This window comes from Pygoscelis adeliae, unplaced genomic scaffold (genome assembly GCF_000699105.1).
Source record: "Pygoscelis adeliae isolate BGI_AS28 unplaced genomic scaffold, ASM69910v1 Scaffold419, whole genome shotgun sequence".
NCBI classification, from domain to species: Eukaryota; Metazoa; Chordata; class Aves; order Sphenisciformes; family Spheniscidae; genus Pygoscelis; species Pygoscelis adeliae.
The window spans coordinates 178,306-185,040 of record NW_008825502.1 but is presented as its reverse complement, the minus strand read 5'-3'; positions in this window follow the sequence as shown (position 1 = coordinate 185,040).

The window sequence follows — 6,735 nt, the reverse complement described above, 5'->3', positions numbered from 1 at the left end:
CTTTTCCTTGCCAGAATAATCTGAATAGTGGCTTTTTGATGAGATCTGTCCTGTGCTCAGCATTTGTGAAAAGTCTTTTATTGAGGCATTGCAGGGCAGTGTGATGGATGGTTCTGGGAGGCACTTTCCGTTGCAGTCTTCCCCTCTTCTAAACTAATGAAAACCCATTCATCACCAGCTATTTCCACAAATGCCCTAAATCTGTGTTCAGCGATGAGACAACCCTACTGTAGACGGCATAGCAGCAAAGCACTAATTCCATCTGCCCCACTCCAGTGAGCATTTAAAAAGGACTTCAGTTGTTTTTCAGAACAGCAGCACTCTAACGTGTCCCCACCACGCACTTTCCAACCCTCACCCCTTCTCTGTTTAGGCTTCTCTTGCTTCAAAAGGAGAAAATCTTGCGTTACAAAAGCCAGCAATGAATGACAAGTCTGCAGTTTTATGTTTGCTTCTGTCTCACAAGAACAATTACTGTCAGCAACTAAATAACAGTGGCTTCCTTGCTGGAGGAGAAATGCTACTGATTGCAGGTACCTTGAGAGACATAATTATTTTGGCAAATGAGGATCTTAATTATTCATAGAAAACCTAGACAGAACATTAATAAAGGGAACGTGGGGAAAATGGTTCACGTATGAGATCAGGATGAACAAATAAAAAATCTGGCAACCTTCCCCTCTTTGCACGACGTTCTGATGAACAGCAGCGAGGTGTCATTCTCTGCTCTGAATCCAGACCCGTGACAAGGTCCTTCTGACCAGCTCAGCAAGAGGAAATGAAGCTTTGCTATTGCAGGACGTGCCAATAATAGAGCCTCAGAAAAAGGATGTGTCTAGTGCAAACCCCCTCTGACAGATGCCAATACAGGCCTTCCAGGCTGAACAGGAGTGCAAATCCAGTCCAGACCTAGAGCTGACCTGGCAGTCAGAGTGGCAGACCACCGCAAGCTCTGCCGCTGGCTTGCCCTGCAAACTCCCTCGCCTCTCTGGGCTTTGATTTCTCCTCCTCCACAAAGTAGATAATTACCCTCCCTGAAGGACTGTTGGACTTAAACTACTAGCATCTACAGGGTGCCTGGAGAGCCAAGAGGAGGAGAGGTTAGCGCAGGCCAGACTGGTTAATACCGTAAGTCTGTCGAGTGATTTCAAACAAGAGGTAAAAATCTTTCTCTTCCCAAAAAGCTGGTGCGAAGACCCCTGGTAATGCATGTTGTGCTGTTAGGCAGCCTCACATCAAAGTTACTTAACAGATTGTCTTTGATATCGGTATTTTTGTGAGAACACGCTGATGGAGGGAAAGCAACTAGGCACTTCGTTTGAAATCTCCGAAGGATCAAACTTGGGGGAATTTGTAATTAAATAGCACCATTAATGAAAAATAGGTGACCTAATCCTTTTGAGCGTCTGCATCTGGGCTGCAGAGATCAGCTGCTCTGTTACTCAGAGGACAGGTTATTTTTAGTTCAGAAATGGTCTGTTTAGACTTGACAGCACAGGCAAGCATACTCTGAGAGTGTAACACCCCCCCACATGCACACACTGGAAGACAATTTCCGTGTGCACCAGAGAAGGCAATTAAATGTGTGTTTTGGAAAATGTCCACAAACACATAATAAAGCCCCAAAAATCCAGTGAGGTTCACAGTCCCCTTTCCCAGAGTAGTTTATAATTATCAGCGTTATTAGATTGTGGTGTGTAAAGGCAGTTTCTGCTCTGAGGGAAAAGACCATGAGCTGCAGCACTGATCATCTCTGCACAAGGTCCTACCTCCTCCATCAGCTTCCCTCCACCCTACCAAAAAAGCAGCAGCTGGAATAATGCTGGAAATGAGACACCTGGGCTAAAAGCAAGCAACGCTCCAGACACAAGAACATGGCAGCTCCAGCAACAGGTAATCTAAAGGAGCAGCACTTGCACACTCCAGTCAGCTCACAGCTGAAGCAACGCTTGCATCCACTCAGCTCCCGGGGCTCTGCTGAGCACAAGCCTGCGAAGTGAGAATCAAAGGTACCAAATTCCGTTTCCTCAGATGCTGCTGTCAGCTGCAGCTGTAGGAAGTCGCCACGTGGAAAGGGGTGCGCGGCTGGTATCCCCTCTGTCCCCATGGCACGCGGGGAAGGGCTCTGCAGCCTGCAGCACCAGCTATTCCAGGGCGTATGTCCGCTTTGTAATTCACTGGGACTTGCATGGGCTGCCACAAATGTGAATTGTCACCCCTTTCTCACGTAGCCCATCCTGCAGTCTGCACATGTGACACTGTGTGCTCTGGAGAGAACAGGGCAGCCTCTGCCTCCGTACTAGTGCCTCACCCTGTTGCTAGTTATTTTTCCTAAGGGCTGGTAGAACAACAAGCAAGGGAGGATGCTGCGTATAGCCTCTGCCTTCTGTTTCCACCGGTGCTGGGCTAACAGGGTTTCAAATCCCAGCAGGCAACAGCCAGAAAACGTTTCACTCTAGCCTTACTGGCTGGAGATATTAATGTTCAGACCTTGTTATGGGTAGATGAAAACAGTGTCTGAGCCTAGAGATTGGTGGCGTGAATGCCGCCTCTCCCGTGGTCTCAACCTGGGAGCAGCACAGCTTGTGATGTTTGGGCTTGGGAATTCAAGAATGATACTGGGAAGTACTGAGCAGAGATGAAGGGATGGGGATGAGGCACTGCAACAGGCTATGCTGTGCTCACAGGTTCTCTTCGCAAGGCCAGAGCGGAGTCTTCTGCTCCTTGACAACTGCTTTCCCTCCCAGAGGTGACAGGAATCCAAAGCAAGTCATGCAGGGATGCGTTCCCAGGAGACCGCTGCTGCAGGGAGTGAGAGACGGGTATGAATTAAACACAGCCAGCAGGGAGGTTTTCTTAGCACAGAAGAAGAAAAAAAAAAAAATCCAGGTGTTCCTTCCCTCTGTCCCATTTTTGGAGTCCTGATGCTGGCAGGGAGGAACTAGGGGAGTTAGAGTGTCAAGCATGCCATACCCACAGCGAAAACACATGTCCGGGCAGCTGCAGTCAAGCCCTGAATGAGGGTGTGCCATGGACAAGGAGTTTAATCAGCAAAAACTGGCAGGGAAGAGCTTTAAGGTGCAGCAGGGAAGGTGAAGGTTCAACCAAGAAACTGCAAGGAGTTGGGAGGAGAGCCCTGGAACGGAGAAGCGGCCATAACTACAGTGGAGCATTGCAGGGTTCAGGATCAGTCCTACCCTGCAAGTGAAGGGAAGAGCCTGAGGCTTGGAGCACTGACCCAGGAGGATCCTGCCAGCAGCAGCACCCAGTTGCGGCCTGACTGCTGCATGGGCAAGGCTTGGGGGCAGTCAGCCCTGTCCCCCCACCTGCTTTCTCAAGCCGAATCTTTAATATCCAGCTGCCCAGCCAAGAAGCCCTGTGCTGTAATTTCCCTCTGAACAAGGACTAGAGCCAGCAGCGAGGGTGTCCAGAGCACACCAACTGCCATCTACCCGCTAACCTGGCGGTGGGGCCCCCCCAGGGCTGCATGCAAGCTGCCCCAGGAGGAGGGCTTGGAGGGGAAAAGGCCATTCCTGGTAGAAAAGCTTGTTAAGCAGCTTTTTAAGGCTTTCAAAGCAGCCGAGTTTGTGTTTGCAAAGAGCATCCAAAGGTAAAGCAGCAGCTGACAGTGCAGGCTGGACCAGTAAGATTTTGGACAGCACGAAGAACCCACATGGAGGTACAGCCGTGTTAAATGCACGCAGAGAGGGTGCGTGTGCACCGAGCGCAGCCCCTGCGAGGGGAGAGCTGAAAATGGCTGCGCCTGCAGCCAGCAGCAGCAGAGCTGGAACATGAGCTCCAAGGCAGCACTGCTGTCTCAACAGAGAGAAATCAAAAGCCCGGCCCAAAGATTACCCCAGACTATTTCATTGCAGCTGCCTTTTCTTCACTGTAGAGCTCCAGAGCTTTCCTGCCTGATACAGCATCCCTATATGAAGGAGGTGCCAGCCCCTGAAGGCGACTGCCGTGTTACCAAACCTGTCCCCACTTCCACATTTCCTTGTTCAGCAGAAGCGCCAGTGTGGAGGATTTATCAAATACCGTATATCTCACCCGGGAGGATCCCAGCCTCTCCCTTCTCCCTGCAAAACTTCTGGGAAGCACTCCTCAGAGATGTTTGTTCCTCCATAAGAGGGGCAGAGATGGGGGGAAATGCTCCAGGAAGAGACAAATATTTCCTTAAACACACACAAAGCAGCCAGCTTTGGCTCGTGCCTACAGACCCATCAGCGTAAAGGCCAGACAGAATTGCCCCGCGAGGTGGGAGGCAGAGGAGCACGTGCTTTCCGAGCCCCTCAGAGCAGCAGGGCCGGGCGATGGTTTCACACCCAGAGGAGACAGGAGGATGAGGAGGGCTGGCACGGGTGCAGGACTGTCCCCTCATGCACACCCCGGCGCAGCCCCCATGCCAGCGTGGGTGTTCAGCAGCCGCACACGATCCAGGTGAGAGAAGAGGCAGCAATCTGAGATGCTGAATTGAGAGAGTTTCCATGGCAACCCAGCCAGGGAACCCCCCCCGGAGCTGGGGAGCTTGGGCTGAAGGAGGGGAGAGCGCGGAGCGTGTGGAAGCGAGAGGCGATGGGCGTGCTCGGGCGCAGCGGGGCATAAAAAGGCAGCCGTGCTCGGGCTAATTCTTGCACAGCACAGACAGGGAAGCGTGTGAGCGCCTGCCTGGGGGACTGGCAGGCAGAGCCACACATAGAGGAGGGTGGTTTTACAGCCAAGACGGAATCTAGGCTGTGATGAGAAGGAAGTCCTTACATTCCTAGGGGTTCCCAAAGGTTTATGACAATGCTTAGAAACCCCAGAATGGAATATCCTACTTGAGGGGCAGTACTGATAGCACATACAGAAACGTCACCCAATGTCCTTTGGCCCTGGGCAAGATGTAAATTCCTAATCTGGGAATTTAAGGCATCTTTCTACATCCCAACTAGCACAGCAACCTCTTTTTCTACTCGGCCACTCCCAAAACTGATTATCTGAAGCAAAAACATCTAGTCAGCACTACAGAGAGCTCTTATTTCCAGCACGTGTCCTACCCTCACAGAGAAGACTGCTCAAGAAAGACAAGGGATGTATTAAAAGGAATTTTGAATAAAGCTTCAAGGCAAGAGCCTTGATCAAACCCGACATGTCACATTATGCTGGAAGGAGACGAACTGAGAAGCCCCCATCAGGCTGAAGTAAAGAGACTTTAGACAGCGGGTTAAGAAGTGTCTGCGAGAAGGGAGGGGATCAACTGACACTCAAAGACAGTATGGGTACCCTCCCCAGGAAGGCAGGAGCAGCCTGTCCTAGAGAGGATGTCTTTTTGATCTACAGCTAACAGGCTTGCTCAACAAATTAGCATGCACGAGGCTGTAGGAGCATTTAGTATTCAGAAAGCATCAGTCTGATAGAAACCTATTTGCTGCTGCAGCAACTGCCAGCGGTGACAGCGAGCTGTGCTACAAGGCAGGCTATTGAGTGCTTTTCCCTTCCTGGAGGGCACCCAAAAGGACAAAGCGAGGAGGAACACGTCCAGGCATCTCCGAAACCCTGGATGGTGCCACACCCATCTCACCTGCCACCAGGCAGCAGATGGACCCACACCTCCCAAGCCCCCGTCAGCGCTGCACTCCCGCATGGCCTGAAGACACCAGGAGGCCCTGCTGTGCATGGCTGGAGGAGTTTCCCCGAGGGAAACTTCCACTGCAAGACCTCACCGTGCACAGACCACGCTCGAGTCAGGCAAAGGCACCGCAGAGACCGCATGCTCCCAGGAAGGGAGCTGGGCTGAGGTTGTGTGCAGGTACCGAGGGATATAACGCCCACAAGAAGCTCAGTCCTTATCCAGCTCATCTCTTGAAATAAAACCGGTTTTATCTCCAAGCTGTTTGCCCACACAAGTACTGCTCCCCGCCCCTAAGATCCCACAACTCCCCCATGTGTTAGAGAAGGTCAAATATCCAGTCACTTGTTGCAATAAATATTTATTTGGGCACTGACCATAGAAACTATTTTTGTAAGCCAGAGGGCAGGAACAACAGATCTTCAGTCTCAAGTCATAGAAAGCTCTGAACATTAAAGAAGGCACCAAGGATCAAACCTGACTGATGTTTGACCAGAACAGAGCTGGCCAAACTCTGGCCTGAGCTACTCTGGGATTTTAAGTTCTGTCTCCACAGAAACACGGAAACACAATGGTTTCTTAGGAGAGCTCAGCCCCCTCCAGCCTAACCAACCTCCTGTTCCAAACATACGTGATGCAAATCTACACAGGGAGGCCCAGAAACCTACAGAGCAGACCCAAATATAAACCACTCCGGTTAGTCTCGGATGGTACAAGAAACAAGGCAGTCCTACTCCTGGGGTGGTTCTTCTGTGCCAGAAACGGTCTTTGAACTGACTGATCATCTGGGAAAACAGAGTCCCCAGCTGCCCCGGTCTCCAAACCACGACTCCGCTATCCCTGTGGATAGCAGCCCAGGGCTGGAGCCTGAGCCAAGGCAGACAGTCGCAGGCAAGAGTATCACTTAAACGTATAAAGCAGAATTATCCCAAGAAGACCCCAGGACCAGCCACACAATACAGCCTCCCCACATGTTCCAGGAATTTTCCTCTCAGAAAACTCTGGGCTATGGCACAGATAGGGGCCGAGCTCATTTTGTCACAGTATTTTTAGACTCTGGCTCAGGGGAGAATCTGTTGATATAAGCAAGTGTGAGTGGCAAGCACCAGCCCTTGAAAGGG